A 17,970-nucleotide genomic window follows, 5' to 3' on the forward strand; every position below is an offset into this window, starting at 1 on the left:
CCATTGACCATATGAGATAATAAAATCCCGTTAACGTTGTAGTTCCTTTCTACAATACATAATCAATAGCCTATAATTAAATTGATGTCGAAAAGTGAAATTCTGTAGTATTTTGTAATTATATTCATATAAAATAAATCAACACTTTACCGATTTAGAATTATTCAATATTGATAACTATCGATTAAAAATCGAATGCGGCCATCATGCAGAAGTCACCTGTCATCACTGTCATGAAATTTCTATTACGTCTAAAATTTTTAAAAATTCTTAAATTGTAAATTGTAAGCAAGTATTAAAACCAATATCAAATTATGTTGGCGATAAAATTTTGTATTCACCACGTCAGTAAAGACTCTTTATCGAACTCGTCTGTTATTCGCCTCGCTCGCTAGGCTCGCTCTGCTCATAATATCAGTAGGAAAGTAGAAAGTCTGTGCTTCATCGTTAGTTGAGAAAGGTGACTCTGTAATTACCAGAGCTCGTGATTTTGGTGTTTCAAGATATTAAATTATTATCAATTAAAACGGTCGGATGTGTCGTAGCTAGGCGTTACCAGGTGTCCCGATTTGCGCGGGACGTCCCGATTTTAAGGGGTCTGGGGACGCGTACCGATTTGTACCTGATCGGGACACTAAATGTCCCGATTTTCTCCCACGAAAACCAATTTCAGGAGGACTTGCAGTGAATTTTGTAACTATGTTATAAAAACAAGGCACTCCTAAAAGCGGCAAAATCGAATGAAAAATATAATTTTAATAAAAAATAAATAATTTACTTAATCTACGATTTTTTTGGAATTTCGCCTGATTATTATTATTATGTATGATTATTATTATTAAATACAGATTATAAAGACACCTTGTAGTCCAGTAAATGAACGGTAAATGCGCCGATACCGTGTAATTTTCAGGATCAACTCCGAATTGCATGAAAATTTGTACGGCTTGTGCCGTTGGTTGCTTTTACTCGGAGGGTGGCAGTCACCCCTAGTTGAGGGTTAAAAACCGCGCGTTTAAAATAAGTCCGGAGATGGATAAATTGACTAATTCTAAGCAATTTTAGTTCTATAAAATTTTAACTTAGTTAATACCTTTCGAGTTATTTACGATTGAAAATATTTATTTTTCGACAAAAAATCACGTTTTTAGACGATTTTCACAAATAACTCAAAAAGTAAGTATTTGATCGAAAAAAATATTCTTAGCAAAAAGGTAGCATACCTAAATTTAAAAAAAAAATGAAAAAAATTGTGAACTCGTAAAGTCTGTAGACCCAGCAAAAGCAGTAGCTCATGAAAAATACGTTTTTATTCGTCAAATTCCAAATCAAATATTTCAACGTGAAATAACCAAGAAATGAAGCACTTTTCGGGAAAACCCAATTAAAACTTTTTTAATAAAGCTTTATTTTTATATTTCTCCCCCTACTTAGCACCCCAAATTAAATTAATCGTTACCGCTTTACAAACAATTTACTTGACATGTATTTTTTACATGACTGAAAGGGCCTGAACGAGTCACTAATCACGAGTGTATGCAAAATATGAACATGAACAGCACCAATTTTTGTCTTGCAGAAAAACAAAATGAATCTAATATCATATTTATAAAAGCAAATCCTACCTATTTTTACTCCTTGAGATTTTTAGTATCCCTAATACTTTTTTTAAGTTATTTTGAAAAAAGAGCATTTTTCAATATTTTAGGAAAAAATTTTTTTAGTATAAAACCAGTTTTTTTTTAAACTAGGCACTCCCAACTGGTAAATGGTAAACCGGTAACGATTAATTTTACTTACGGTGCTAAATAGGGGGAGATTTTCACGATTTTTTTTACCAAAAAAAAGGGGCCAACTTTATTTTGAGCGTAACTCGCTTAGTTTTAATGCTAGAGACTTTTATATAAAACAAAATTAAAGATTTTTTAAACACTTAAAATTTTAATAAGTTTTGCCCGAAAATTGTTTAATTTTTTGGTTATTTCAAATTGAAAAATTCGATTTGGAATTTGACGAATAAGAACATATTTTTGATGAGCTACAACTTTGCTTTTACTGGTTTTATAGACTTTTTCAACATACAATTTTATTGCTTTTTTAAAAGCTACATTTTTGCTAAGAATATTTTTTTCGATAAAATTACTCGAAAAGTATCGACTTAGTTTAAAAATTACAAAAGTTTTTTTAGAGTTAGTCAGTTGATCCATTTTGGGACTTACTTAAAAGTCACCCCCCAAGTAAAATCAACCAACGCACAGTGGTTCCAAATGCCGAAAATGTGGTCATGAACCTTTAAAAGCGTTTATTGTTATTGCACTTCGGAATTACTTTCGTTTTTAAGGGTTTTTGGCATCGCTGATTACGAATCTGACATTATTTTTTCTGAAAAACAAAATGGCGGATTCAACATGGCGGAAAGAAATCGAAAATATCAATCAAAACGCAATTTTTTTTATTAAATTTGGTAGTTTAAGGTCCCTGATTACAAATCTAACATTACTTTTTTTAAAAACAAAATGGTGGATCCAATATGGCCGAAAAAAAATTCGAAAATTTTATTTTAAACGCATATTTATTTAAAATTTTATATATATAAGGGTCTTTTAAAATTGCTTTTACCAATACATTTTGTTTATGAAGTACAGTATCCAGAAACTATTACTTATGTACAACCGCCCATACATACTCAACAATCGCTAGAATCATGTAATATGCCTCATTTCCCACTTTTATATTCAAACAACTACCAGCAATGCATAGGCAGTTATAGGCAGCTAAATCAAAGTGATTCTGTATCTTCTTACTATATACTTTAAGATTAATAAACATTAGTCGCAGAATTATGCAGAATTTTGTACTTTTTGAATGTATCTTTATTAAAGATTAATTATTTCAAGTATATTTTCACCTAAACCTAAGATTAAGATTCACAAAATGCTATATATGGTCGGTGCTCCTATATGGCATGGAAGGATGGACTTTAAAAATAAACACAATGAATAAGCTAGAGGCATTTGAGATGTGGATCTATCGACGAATCCTTAAAGTTCCCTGGACCGCAAGAATAACAAATGAAGAAATCCTGAGAAGAATTGGTACAGAACGACAACTGACGTGCACAATTAAACAGAGAAAAACGGCATACCTGGGACACATAATTAGAAATGAAAGATATCAGTTTCTGCAAACCTTAATTGAAGGAAAGATCGAAGGAAGAAGGGGAGTGGGCAGGAAGAAAATGTCATGGCTCCGTATTGTCAAACAATGGACAGGACTAAAAAACATAGGAGACCTAATACATACTGCAAGGGATAGAGAAAAATGGTCAAACGTGATCGCGAACATCCATTAGTGGATTGCATAAGAAGAAGAAGATATTTTCACTATTTATGCATTAACAAATTTAAGGTATTTATTGTTACTAAATCTTAAGTTAACATACATCTTACATTACTACATACTTGAAAAAGAAGAATCGGCTTTACGGCGATAAAATTGATAAACTATAAAACGTTTTACAGCGTTTTCAATATACACGTTCTTTTTCACTTTCTCTGCCGGTCAAAATACCCTCGTACATGGCTCACTTGTTCCTGAGCTATGAGCCACAATATATCCAGTCTGATCCTTATACCTGCGTATTACGACTCTACGATAGTATGAGAAAACAAATTTGTTTGAAACATGAAAATGAAAACATGAAAATCCCTAGATATGGACATTTTTCTTCGCCTCATGACCACGTTTTCAGCATTTGGAACCACTGTGCAACGGTACAAGTTCAACTTTGAAGTAGACAGTAAGTAGAACCTAAAACCAGATTTTCATGCAATTCTGAGTTGACTCTGAAAATTACACTCCAAAACGGTCATTTATTGGGCTATTGTTGTTTATTTGTCCCGATCTACAACCCTAAATCCCGATTTGTTTTTGCTTATGTACCGATTAAAAACAAATCGGACCTGGCAACCGTAGCCTACTGAGACTTGAGACTGTTCCGGAAAGAAAATCTGGTTCTGGAGCTCTCAAAGAACATCATCTACGACACCATCATCCGGTGTATAGTAGGCAATGTTGAACCCTTCCATAACTGCCACAGAACCCAAAATTAAATAACCTTATAAAGTATTAATTTGTAAAATTAAAATAATAATTATCCTGATTTATTCGTTTTATTACTTTGTGAAGATTTTTTTGCCGACACTGTACTAGTCTAGTGAACCGAGTATATCAATAATTAATCCCTGATATTGCTCACAGTCATCATCATTAAAGTCGTGATCCGCATCAGTTTATTCTTTCAAGACGTCTAAAAAGACTTATTTTACGTGCAAGGTAAAATTTTCTTTTACTTTCATGAAAAGTATTTTCATAAGGCTACTTTTGTTTATAATAACTGATAAATATATTCTTTCTATTGTTTCAGACGGTTGGTTGAACTAAGGAGTTTGCGACAAATAAGTAAGTATTACTTTTAAATTAGGTACTATTTTCTGTTAAGCTATCAATACATCGTGAAAAAGAAGAGCAAGCCGCAGAACAAACAGTGCGTAGATGTATAATATACTGTTTTTTAATCGTAAAATAAAATAATAAAAGATAGAAGAAGACTGATATAATCCTGCAGAAGATAATATTATATTCTACAAATCACCAATGGATTTTACAGGCGCAAATAAATACATGAGTCCACACTTACATTATTAACGAGAAAATTGAATAATAATATTGTATGGCATTTTTCTGGAGGTAGACAAGGTGATGCCTTATCAACAACACCTTTTAATCTAACTTTAGAAGCTGTTGTTAGAAAATTGGATATAAACGGCTGTATTAATACAAGATCTATGCAAATATGCGCATATACGGATGATGTTGCCATACTAAGCCGCAACAAAAGGGTATTAAGCCAAAAAGCTATAGAGCTGAAACAGGAAGCTGCTACGTTTGGTCTATATACTGTTGTGATCTGCTTCTTATTTAATTTATATTGATTATTATTTATTTAATTAATCATTTAATTGTCGCAAATCATATATCAAAATTGAATAAAAAATCTCAGGGTGCCTTTTAATATATAAAAAAAAACCAAATTATCTTACGTTATATTTATCTTCTCTCGTGGGTTCAGTATCTCTGAGTTGATCCTAATCGGGATAAAATAGGGAAAAGAAATAAAGCAAACTATTAAAATAAAAATACAGAATTGTCTTTTATTTATCAAATTAATACTCTGAAAACTATCGAATCTAAAAAACCTGTGGACACAGATGTCCGACTGAAATTTATACCACTTAAAATTATTATCTTTACAAAAAAACAATTTATCGGTTTGTTCCCGATGACTTTGGTAAAACAAACTAAACCAAACAAATTTATGTCTTCGCAAGGTTACCTATATTTACTATTTATATTTTGAAATATTGGAACTTTAATTCATATGCTTTTTACTCAAAAATTTATTTCCCGAACATAAAAATCTCTTTCACATAAATTGACTGACCTTTTGCTTCCCTCACTCGGATGTCTTCTCGTGACCCCAAACAGCTCTCCCTCGTTGATTATGTTAAAGGCTACTCATCAAAGCCTCTCTCCGTTGTCCAGCTTCAAAACTGTCAGCATACCAGCACTAATTCTCCAACAAACCGTGTTTCTTTGACACGTTCTCGATTCAAACAAAACTCCAAAAATTCTCTGCTCTCCTTCTCACAATACTACAGAATCAAAGAGGTATTTCGTCTCGATTTGATCTGTCGCTCGTTCCACTTTTCAACACTATTCTCCACTATCAACCAGCCACTGATATATGCTAACTATCTTCTCCACTTAACACGTCGAAAACCGCTTCTTCTCGCTGCCAACAACACAATGAATAATTTTTCAACCTCTCTCAATCATTCAATCCATCTTTTCCCCTTCCACATTCCAAGAATCAGAACATTGACTTTTCCATTTGACAAACAACAGTCACCCTCAAATTTGTTCCGACAATCCTAATTACTTTCGGAGAAACTCTCCCACATATACTCGTATTGAAATGAAGATATTAAAATTCCAACTTTCTTTTCAATTATCAATTTCGAGAAATATTGATAATTACCTATACAGTAAACAATTTTTTTTCCATTTTAAATCTAAATACATAGTTCTTTTCACTTTAATTATTCACAAAAGTCTTTAATGGTTCCGCGGAAAGCTCGTTAAAAGAGAAATCTATTTACATTCACTAAATTCTAATAAATTTTAAAACAGCTCAATATACAGGGTGTATCAAATTTATGTGCCCGCGTTATTTAAAAAAAATTTAATTTAATTTTTTTATTTTGCTTTTGATTAATACAATGCAAACACAATAATACATATAAATGAAAGCAAAACAAAATATATGGAGTGCACAAAGTCGAATCAACATGAGAATCTGAAGGTAGACAACCATACCTACGAATATGCCTTCACTTTTCCCTACCTAGGCTCAATAATAAATGACAACAACATCAGTCAAGAAATACAAGCACGGATTCTTAGCGGTAATAAGTGCTTTTATGAATACAAAAACTTAATGAGAAGTAAATTATTGAATCGTGAGTCTAAGCTTCTTCTTCTTGTAGTGCCTATCCGTTTCGGATGTTGGCGACCATCATGGCAATCTGTACTTTGCACACTGCTGCTCTGAAAAGATTTGTAGTGGTTGTGTTGAACCACGTACGTAGATTTTTCAGCCACGAAATCCTTCGCCTTCCTGGTCCGCGCTTTCCCTCTAGTTTTCCCTGTAAGACCAGTTGCAGCAGTCCATATCTTTCCCTGTTCCTCATGATGTGACCGAGGTATTCGATTTTGGCTGTTTTTATTTTGATTAACAGCTCTTTTTCTTTTTGCATTCTCAGCAAAACACCCTCATTAGTAATGTGGTCAGTATAAGATATCTTCAGGATTCGACGATAAAGCCACATCTCAAAAGCCTCAATTTTCATGCAGGTGGCGTCTGTGACAGTCCACGACTCAACTCCGTGCAACAGTATCGGGAAGATATAACATCGTAGTAATCTGACTTTTATGGGTATCGACAAATCATGACATTTGAACAACTTTGCCATTTTTTGAAATGCAGATCTTGCTTTCTCTATCCTACGGTTGATTTCTATAGAATGGTCCCAATTTTTATTGACGTTCGTACCAAGGTAGGTATATGTCTTTACTCTTTCTATTTGTTGACCATTTACACTGATTCGTCCAAATTGCTGTTTGTTCTTAGAGATAATCATACATTTTGTTTTCTTAGTGTTTAGTGAAAGTCCGTATCTCTGACTGACCCCCGCGATGCTGTTCATTAACTCCTGTGGGGCTTCAGAACTGTCAGCGAATACCACAGTGTCGTCTGCGTATCTTATGTTATTGATACATTCCCGTTAATTCGAATTCCGGCTTCAACATCATCCACTGCTTCTTAAAAGATTTCCTCAGAGTAGATGTTAAACAGCAAGGGGGATAGTATACATCCCTGACGGACCCCACGTTTGATTTTGATATCGTCGGATTCTCCTGCCTCTGTCCTGATAGCTGATAGAGGATGTTTGATTCCAGTACAGATTGCTGATAATCCTTAAATCACAGGTGTTAATTCCAATATTGGTTAATATCTCCATCAGCTTGTCGTGCTTTACTGTATCGAACGCTTTATGGTAATCAATGAAATATGCATAAATATCGCAATTTACGTCTCTACATCGTTGAAATAGCACTTGTATACTAAATAGAGCCTCTCTTGTACCCACTGCATTTTGAAAACGAAACTGTGTTCGGCTGATTTTTTCTTCGCACAGTCTATATATCCTTTGGTGTATAATTTTTAGAAATAGTTTTAAAATATGGCTCATTAAGCTGATGGTTTGGAAATCACTGCAGGATACGAACTTTGTTTTATTTGGTAAAGCAACAAACGTCGACTTCAACCATGTTTTTGGTATTACTCCGCTTAAATATATGTCGTTAAATATTTTGGTTAGGCGTTGAGTACCGTCGGTGTTAAATAGCTTAGAATCTATAAAACAGTAATTAGACCAGTGGTGACATATGGATATGATACGTGGGCCCTCTCAACCACTGATGAAAATCAACTTAAAATATTTGAGCGCAAAATACTAAGGAAGATATTTGGACCAACCCAATCCAGCGATGGTTCGTGGAGAATTAAAATGAACCACGAACTGGATGAACTAATGCAGAGCGCAGATATTGTTAGATTTGTAAAGTCACAAAGACTAAACTGGCTTGGTCACCTAGAAAGAATGCCAGATAATCGAGCTGTAAAAGTAATCCAGAGATGGAAGCCCCAAGGAAATAGAACAAGAGGAAGATCCCGTAAAAGGTGGTAAATCTTCGAGTAAATCGAAGAAAGGTAAATCGAGGGCCGTAGAGGAATTGGAAGGGAGCAGAATCATGGCTCAAGAACTCAGGAATACAGAGCTCGCCAATGTAATCACATACATTAGGGGGACCTAATATGGTACAGAAAGAAGAGGAACAAGACTGACTAAGAAAAAATATTAAACACCAAAATGAGAAAAACAATGAGAAAAGCAACAAAGAACTACTTCAAGAAAAATCTTCACAGCATCTGAACGGAGGTTGTAAACGCGGCTGTAAATATGTCAATATGTCGGACAGGAGATCGAGAATCTTTATTAATTAAATACTCTACGATTTTGTTATTGCAACCTGCAGATTTCAGAGTGAAACCATCATCATCATTTTTGTGCTACAGCCCTTAGAGGGCCTCGACCTTCCTTAAGCTTTCTACGCCATTCTGTTCTGTCCCTTGCTTGCATTTTCCAGTTGCCGACTCCGATCTTCTCGGCATCTTGTGTTACCCCGTCCATCCACCTCAACTTTGGTCTACCCCGTCTTCTCATTCCCACGGGTTGCGCTGTAAGAATCTTTTTTATTATGTTCGATTCAGGGGCCCGGGCTACATGTCCTGCCCACTGCAGGCGGTTTCGCTTAATTACAGTGATAATATCTTTTCCACCAAACGTATGCTTGTAGATATTCTGCAATTCAAAGATATATCTACGCCTCCATATTCCGTTCTCACAGACCGCTCCGAATATCTTGTGTAGCACATTTCTTTCAAAAATCGATAGAGCGGATTCATCTGTTTTAGTTAGCGTCCATGCCTCTGATCCATATGTGAGAACGGGGACTATCATTGTTCTGTACAGCCTTATACGAGTTTTTTGAGACAGACGTTTGTTAGATAAGTACTTCGATAGACCATGATAACACCTATTTGCAATTATTATTCGCCTTTTTATTTCCTCAGATGTGTTATTATTGGGGTTAACCGATCTCCCTAGATATATGAACTCTTTGACAGCTTCGCAGTTTTGGTCGTTGATGATTAGAACTGCGTCAACATTTCCAGCTCTTGTGTTTGTGTTAGTCGCCATGAATTTGGTTTTATTTTGATTTATATGTAACCCCATTCGTTCTGCTGCTGCTACTAGATGGGTTAGGATTTCCGCAGTTCTCGCCCTGGTTCTTGTTATAATATCCACGTCGTCTGCATAATATGCTAGAATTAGAATCCTACACTCTGAAATTTTTCAGAAAGTGGTAGACTCACTCAAACGAAGCAGTTAAGACCATTTTTAAGGCTTTTGAAATCATCTTCCAAAAAGGACGATGTACTGCGGACTATGGGTTTTCTGATAAAGACAACATTGTGACGAAAATAAACCACAGGACAATATGGTAACTATAAGTTGGTCTTCCATTTAAAACATTTTTACTCCCTTTCATCTCTTGTCTTCGTCTTAATGACCATTTTCAAGGTTCAAAAAGACAAGTAAAAAAATATAATTTTTGAAATTACGAAATGCCTAAGTGCAAGCTCAAACCTTCTATCAGCTTCATATAAGAATTTTTGGCACGTTTTGTTTTAAAGCATTGTGTTTTAATTGTTAATGAAGCGCATAATATGAGAGGCCGGGCGATCGGCTGCATTAACAACTAAAAAACAATGTTTTAAAATTAAATAAGCCAAAATTACTTATCCGTATAATAAGGCTGATAAAATAAGGTTTGAACTTAAATTTAGGCACTTCGTAGTTTCAAAAATACTATTTTCTTTTAGTGTTTTTGAACCTTGAAAATCGGCATTTTTCGATTTTTTTCAGTTTTAAATTGTTTATAACTCGGAAACGATTAGCTTTAGTGAAAAATTACGAAAGACCTTTTTTGTTCCTAATTATCCAAATAACCTAATACACTAAGCGTCAAAATTAACGCACCACCTTAAAAATGGGACATTTTTGATGTCTTGTATTTCCTAAACCTGTTGTCCAATTTTAGTGATTTTTTTACTGTATATGATAGCTTTCTTCTTCAAGAATATCGATGTAATAATATTATTGCTAAACAGGTAAGTGTCATTGTATACCGGGTGTAACAATGAAAGTGTGTTTTTTTCCTAAAAGTTTGAACACCCTGTGGAATATTCTAGAGAATATAAAATATTGAAATTAAAACCCAACTGTAGCCTTAGGCTTTCTTAACATTTTACTTTTTGATTTATTTCCAGAACAAAGTCCTTAGAACAATGCTGAATGCCCCTTGGTACGTGCCAAACTATGTGATAGAGCAAGACCTCGCTGTGCCATCCATAAAAACAGTAATAACAGAATATTACAAAAAATATTCCAAGAGACTAGAATCTCATCCAAACGAGTTAGCCAGCAACCTCACTGATGACCATAATGATGTACGACGCCTGAAGAGATTCAAAGTAGTGGACCTAGCAAGAAGATTCGAATAATCTGTGATAACTAAACTTATTTTTAAGTTGTTTTAATTTAATTTATGTAAAGAGGGTGATCACTGGATCTCCCTCTATATAATTTTTGTCAAATAATTTACCTATTGTTCTTGGTTAAGGACAGATTTTAAATATGACAACATTAAAAAAAATTATACAGAATAGTAAGAAAGTTTACAGGTACTTTAACATCTAGCCATGTTATTCATCAATATAGGGTGTTTCTAATTAAGTGCGACAAACTTTAACACCCTCAGCGCCAGTGTATCCTTTTAGATACACACTGTCCTCAACGTTGTGTACCGAAAAAGATACACATGGCTCGTTGTGTTCGATCGGTTGTGTCTCCTAAAAGGACACACTTTCTTAAGTTTTTATATGTAGAGAATAATGTTATGGCCTGAGCCAATTTCCTGGTATAGCTGGGTTTGGCCTTAGACATGAAAAGATAGGTTGTATGTAAAATTTATAACTAGAAATTCATATAAACATACAAAAATAGAAAAATACAAAAATAGAAAAATAAACTGCAAATAAATAAACAAAATTACTTCAGTCACCCTAAAACAACATAAAAAACTCTATTAATCCAAAAAAACATTTTGGCCCAGAATGAAAATTTTGGGAACTAAGTTAAGGGGTAATTCTGCATGAGAAAATAATGACCGTTTGCTTTATAAACATATGTTCACAAATGCTTCGTTTCCGAGATACAGGATGCTGTATTTTTTCTTACAAACTGACGATTTATGTATTGCTCTAAAACCGGTTGAGATATGCAAATGAAATTTGGTAAGTTTTAAGAGGTAGTTATTGCGCATTTTTTACATACAACTAAGAATTTTATATTCACCATTGGCGTGCATACGGGATGCATCTAAAATGTTTAAACCCATATGCACGCCAATGGTGAATATAAAATTCTTAATTGTATGTCAAGAAATTCGCAATAGCTACTTCTTAAAACCTACCAAATTTTATTTGCATATCTCAACCAGTTTTAGAGCAATAAATAAATCATCAGTTTGTAAGAAAAAATTCAACATCCCGTATCTCGGAAACAAAGCATTTGCGGACATATGTTTATAAAGCAAATGGTCATTATTTTTTCATGCAGAATTATCCCTTAATGTTTGTCGCTAGAGAAACACCCTGTATTGATGAATAATATTGCTAGTTGTTAAAGTAACTAACTTTTTTATTATCCAACATAAGCGAATGAGTCAAAAAGCAAAACAGTTAAGTTTTAATTTCAATATTTTATAAACGGTAGAATATTCCACAGGGTGTTCCAAACTTTGAGGAAAAAACACACTTTCATTGTTACACCCGGTATACAATGACACTTACCTGTTGGCAATAATATTATTACATGAATATTCTTGAAGAATAAAGCTATAATATACTAAAAAAATCGCTCAAATCAGACTACAGGTTTAGGAAATACGAGACATCAAAAATGTCCCATTTTTTAAGGTGGTGCGTTAATTTTTGACGCTTAGTGTATAATGTCTAACCTAGCCGAAAAAATTAATTTTTATAATTTGTTTAAATTCTTTTTTTTTTATAAAGGTAGCAATAACTCCGAAATTATGGCATTTAGGTATAGGGAACATAACATAAAAAATAATCAGTATTTCTTAAGGACTTCAAAACATAAAAAATATACAGCGTGTTCTATTTGAAATAAGAAAGTTCATCAGGTTTCCAGAAAACGTAAGATCTCACAACAATGTAATTAACACTATAATATCGGCCGCATTATTAAACCCTAAATCCCACCAAAATCTATAAAAATCGTGCCAGCTGTTTCCGAGATAATTGAGGGTTCCCATACATAAAACTCACTCTGTATGGCTATACCATTCTTTTTTTCTTTTCAGTGTCCAGTCATTTACAGAGTCCATAGATAAGAGTTCTCTATATTACATCTTGTCTGAGGTCTTTGCTATGTTGTCTGTCCCATAATGATTTTCCTGTGATATCTCGGACTATTTTCATTTCACACGTTTCCATCAGTCTTCTTGTCTTTGTGGATCTCTCTCTTGTTATCTTACTTATTAAACTCAATTTAGGTTCCCTTCAACTGGACTAAATAAAACTTGGTTTTATTATGTGTTTGAAACAGATCAACTAACTGCTTACCTCTAATTTGTGATACGTCTACCTGTTTATATGCGATCTAATTTAAAAATATCAGCACCGTTGATTAATTTCTGGTTACATACTTTGTTTAGTGTTCCACTGTTTTCACCTTAGCCCACATGCTTCGTTATAAACAAACTTTTTCATCGCCTTCGTAATTAAATTGAACTGATTTACAACTTCAAAAACAAGCGAGTCAATTATAGTTTTCTATTATAATTTTGCAATTTTGCGTAATTTGGCAAAATGAAATGGGACTATGGGTTTTGAGTACAAAAATAAACGAGACAGTGTTTATTGCTCTTCTATTTTTTTATAAAGTTTAATTTTAGTCTATGATTAATTTTAAAGGTTTTTGGTCTAGATTTTCATTTCTTCCATATTTTATTTTTGTCACTGTGACTTTCATTTCTATTATTCTTGTTCTCATGATCATTTTTCAGTGCGTCACAGTTTTTCGATTTCTCTCTAATGCATTAAGTTTGATGAGACGGAAAAAGCGGTAGCTCCGTGATTAAACACAAAAATAATGCAGTATTACAATGGTTATAAGTATACATAAGATGTCTATTCCTAACCTACGTTTGATTCGTTGATATTTAGATTGCGCGTTTTTTCTAGCCAATCAAATACTACGTATTACGAACATTTGACGAAAACTTCGTCCATTTTGGCCAATTTTTAGAAGTGTCAAAGAGTCAAGTGACGGTTATTATTCAGGTCAGTATTTTGTGTACCTATCATTTTGAAATTTCGAATTCGACTTCCCTTGTGTTTCACAACGTTTTTGTGCATTATTTTGTGTTTTGGTTTAGAATTTAGTTCGTTAAAAGTTAGTTTTGTATTTTGGTTTAGAATTTAATTCGTTAGAAGTTAGTTTATACTCCAGGTTATTATGCAAGAAAAATATCCATAGTAAGGAGACGTAACTCATGGCTGAAGAACCTTAGGAACTGGTTTGGATGTAATAACAATGAATTATTTAGAGCCGCGGTTTCAGAAATAAAGATCGCTCTGATGATTACCAACTTTTGAAGCGGAGACAGCACCTAGAGAAGAAGATAAAAATACAGTTTATGGATAGTTTTGTGTCATTTTTGAATGTTTCCATATTTATAAATTTAATTAACAATATTGTTTACTTTTTAATTTTATTCCTCTTTATAAAAAATACCTATATGTTAACATATTGTGTAAAAATAAAATCTACTAAATTACTAATTAGTTTAATTCCACAAGCTTTTCACCTATGGCGAAGTACGATTCTGGCATCTGTCAGATTCGTCAATAGGGCTTTTCATCGATTGTCATTTGTTTCGAGCTTCTGTCATGTGTCACATAATATTAATATATCTACTTCATACGTCTTTGGTTTGTATCATTGGTTATATCAGTAACGTATGACGTAGATATATTAATATTATGTGACACATGACAGAAGCTCGAAACAAATGACTGTGAATGAAAAGCCCTATAATTACATGAAATAAGTCTCGACACACCCAATACAGTATATGACGTCATAATTAATGACGCACTGAAAAATGATCATGAGAACAAGAATACAATCTTTTATGCGTGTATAATAGTTATTTTCCTAACAAGTGCAGAAAGTCATATTTTTCCGCACGCGACTGCAGTTTGCCGAACGACGCGAAGCGGGAGTTCGGCAAGCAGTCAAGTGCGGAAAAGAGACTTTCTGCAAGCGTTAGGAACAATACTTTTTCTACGAGTCTTTAAAAAATGACCAAATCTTAATCAATTAATTTAATTAATATGAAAATACATACACAAATTAATTCTTTGACAAGCTTGTCAAAACCAAAGTTTCAGCATAATTGGTTAGCATGACGACGATTCAAAACCACTGTTATTGTCTACTGATTTGACTTTCGAATATTCTGTCAAAATTATTTTATTTCATCGAATTCTCGCGTTAATTTCATTAAAACATGAACACAATAAGATATATTTGAAATAAATTAGTACATAATATCTAAATATTAGTTTATTGCATGTATTATAATTACTTTAAGGCCATATTAACATATCTATATTAACACGATTGCGGAAAAGTAAAACCGGTGCGGAAAAGTAAAACGCGTGCGGAAAAGTAAAACTTTCTAAACTAAGGTAAGGTCGTCAATTAAGGCCACCTTAACGTTTAAATATCTGTAATATTTTATTCAGGAACAATATGGGGGAAAACTGTTGTATACTTATTGCCTAACATTTTAGCTATCGAATTTCAGGATAAAATACTTACTAAATAAATAAAGAAATATAAAATTTTAACATTGAATAAATCTGGAATATTTAACCTTATTAGGAACTGGTAGCTTAATAAGGCCAGTTTCATTTTTTACGCAAATTGAGGTGGATAATAACTTTTAAACCTAAGAATTAAAGAACAAAAATACAAAATTTAGTGAAAGAAACTTTTATTCATATTAAAAACAAAAATTTGTCAATACATTAAGCACACATCGCACATTTACACACATCTTAGACAATTGGCTTTATTAGGACACTGTCTACTTTTTTTATTTAACATAAAAAAAAATAATAAAAAGCAATATAGAGAAAAAACAGTTCCAGTTCCTTAAAAAGTATTAATTTACTATCGCTTTACAAAGAAAAAATAATTGGCTTATATTCATTAAGTACCATTTTAGTAATTTTATAACTTACCTAAAATTTATAAACGAACTTCCGCACCGTAACAAACATGTCGTGTCTAGTCTACTTGGCGCTGCTTTGTGATACTACTGACTGAATGGCGTAGACGATTTTGACTGAGAAAGGCATTTACGGTGACCTCTAATATATAATATCTATAATTTAAGAAAATATTTGCAATTCGCCTAATTCGCATGCCCGAAAGTAGACATTTTTGCACGCTCGTAGAAAATAGTTATTTTCCTAACAAGTGCAGAAAGTCATACTTTTCCTCACGCGACTGCAGTTTGCCGCGGCAAGCAGTCGAGTGCGGAAAAGAAACTTTCTGCAAGCGTTAGGAACAATATTTTTTCTATGAGTCTTTAAAAAATGACCAAATCTTAATCAATTAATTTAATTAATATGAAATTACATACAGTAGGAAAAATGAAAGAATACCCATGAACGAACATATAAAACACGCTGTATTTTCCTACCGTGTCACACAAAAAATTGGCCAGCGCAAGTACATGTAATAATTATTGTTACATGTACTTGCATTGGAAAATTTTCTTTGTGACACGGTGACAGGAAAATACAGCGTGCTTTATATGTTCGTTCATGGGTATTCTTTCATTTTTCCGACTGTACACAAATTAATTCTTTGACAAGCTTGTCAAAACCAAAGTTTCAGCATAATTGGTTAGCATGACGACTATCTTGGTATCCATGACGACGATTCAAAACCACTGTTATTGTCTACTGATTTGACTTTCGAATATTATGTCAAAATTATTTTATTTCATCGAATTCTCGCGTTAATTTCATTAAAACATGAACACAATAAGATATATTTGAAATAAATTAGTAAATATCTAAATATTAGTTTATTGCATGTATTATAATTACTTTAAGGCCATATTAACATATCTAAATTAACACGCGTGCGGAAAAGTAAAACTCGTGCTGAAAAGTAACACGCGTGCAGAAAAGTAAAACTTTCTAAACTAAAATGCGTGCGCGAAAATAGACATTTTTGCACGCTCGTAGAAAAAAATAATATAAGAATAATATATAAAACTTATATATTGTTATGCTCTATTATATCTATTTAATTAGATGGATTAGCAAATTCTTACTTTAATTAATTATTCAATTATTTTATTTATTGCCTGTAAAAACAAAACTAAATTCAAAATAATTTTTTCAATCAATTTTATTCTCAGGGCTAATTTTGTATTGGATACAATACCTGTGATCTGTGGCTTCTAATATTTCTGATTGCTTACTTCTTCCAGGGTGGAAACAGGGAAATTCAAAACACTCAATATCATATAAATGTAATCTATTGTTTTTATCAAATAAGCTGTGTACATGTGATTCAAAAAATATTAAATTTAAACTTTGTTGCAACAATCTCTTACTTAATAAATTAAATTCTAACTCTGATATCTCCTTGTTTTGACAAAAAAAATTATTTAATTAATTTATCATTTACTCATACAAAATTTAATAAAATTTACTTTTCTTCATTTGACTTGATTTCTCAAATTTTAAATGACTAACTGCGTAAAAAAAAGTTCAATAAACAAATAAACAAATATGGGTTTGATATAAACAAATTTTCTCCATTCCGACAAATGATTTGACTAACCTTTTTGTTTCTTCACTCCCTCGTTCTCTGGATTGCTCCGTCCTTGATTCTCCCAACACGTACTCTCTGGATGTTGCGAAAAAGTCCCTCTCGTCAAGACTGCTTCCAAAAATCATACAGGATTTGCTCGAATTCTGTTACTCAGTTTCCTTGTTCGATATCTTGTGTAAAAAGATATTAATCAGCTACTCCTTCTAGACAAAACAAAGGAAGCTCCCTCAGACCAGGAAAAATTGACTCATCAACCGGTCGACAATTTGGTTTCAACTTGATTCTGCTCGCAAAGGCTGATCACACACACTCTACACTGATTACTAAACTTTTAAAACAAAAAACTGGACTGCCTTGCACCGATGTTAATTATACAGTGGCCTCTCGTCTCTCGCCAAATTTCGACTCACTTCTACCTCATCTTTCCCACTCAATCCAAAACACGCCTCTCTCCAAACCTTTCATACCCATTTCTTCTGAACCAAATATTTATTCACAGAACTTTACCAATTTGTCATATTTCAAGAGATATCATAATTAGTTATTTCCTACTTTCTACTTTAACATCTAAACCTCATACAAATTGTGTACCACATTAAAAACCTTCCCGGAAAAGATCTTAAAGCCGTCTTTGTTTTCGTCAACGATGTCCACTTTCTAATCACCGAATTGTTTGTTCATGTCCCGTGCATTTCGTCGAATCATTTAT

General features: G+C 33.0%; 1 protein-coding gene across 1 annotated transcript in view; it reads left to right on the forward strand.

Annotated features, from left to right (window-relative positions):
- Positions 1-17,970, forward strand: part of LOC114329400 (protein sprouty) — a 467,319-nt gene that overhangs the window by 98,295 nt on the left and 351,054 nt on the right. The window contains exon 2 of the mRNA XM_050642211.1: positions 4,427-4,461. The gene's annotated coding sequence lies outside the window, so the exon portion shown is untranslated. The remainder of the gene's footprint in view (positions 1-4,426; positions 4,462-17,970) is intronic.

This window comes from Diabrotica virgifera, chromosome 1, assembly GCF_917563875.1.
Source record: "Diabrotica virgifera virgifera chromosome 1, PGI_DIABVI_V3a".
Lineage (NCBI taxonomy): Eukaryota > Metazoa > Arthropoda > Insecta > Coleoptera > Chrysomelidae > Diabrotica > Diabrotica virgifera.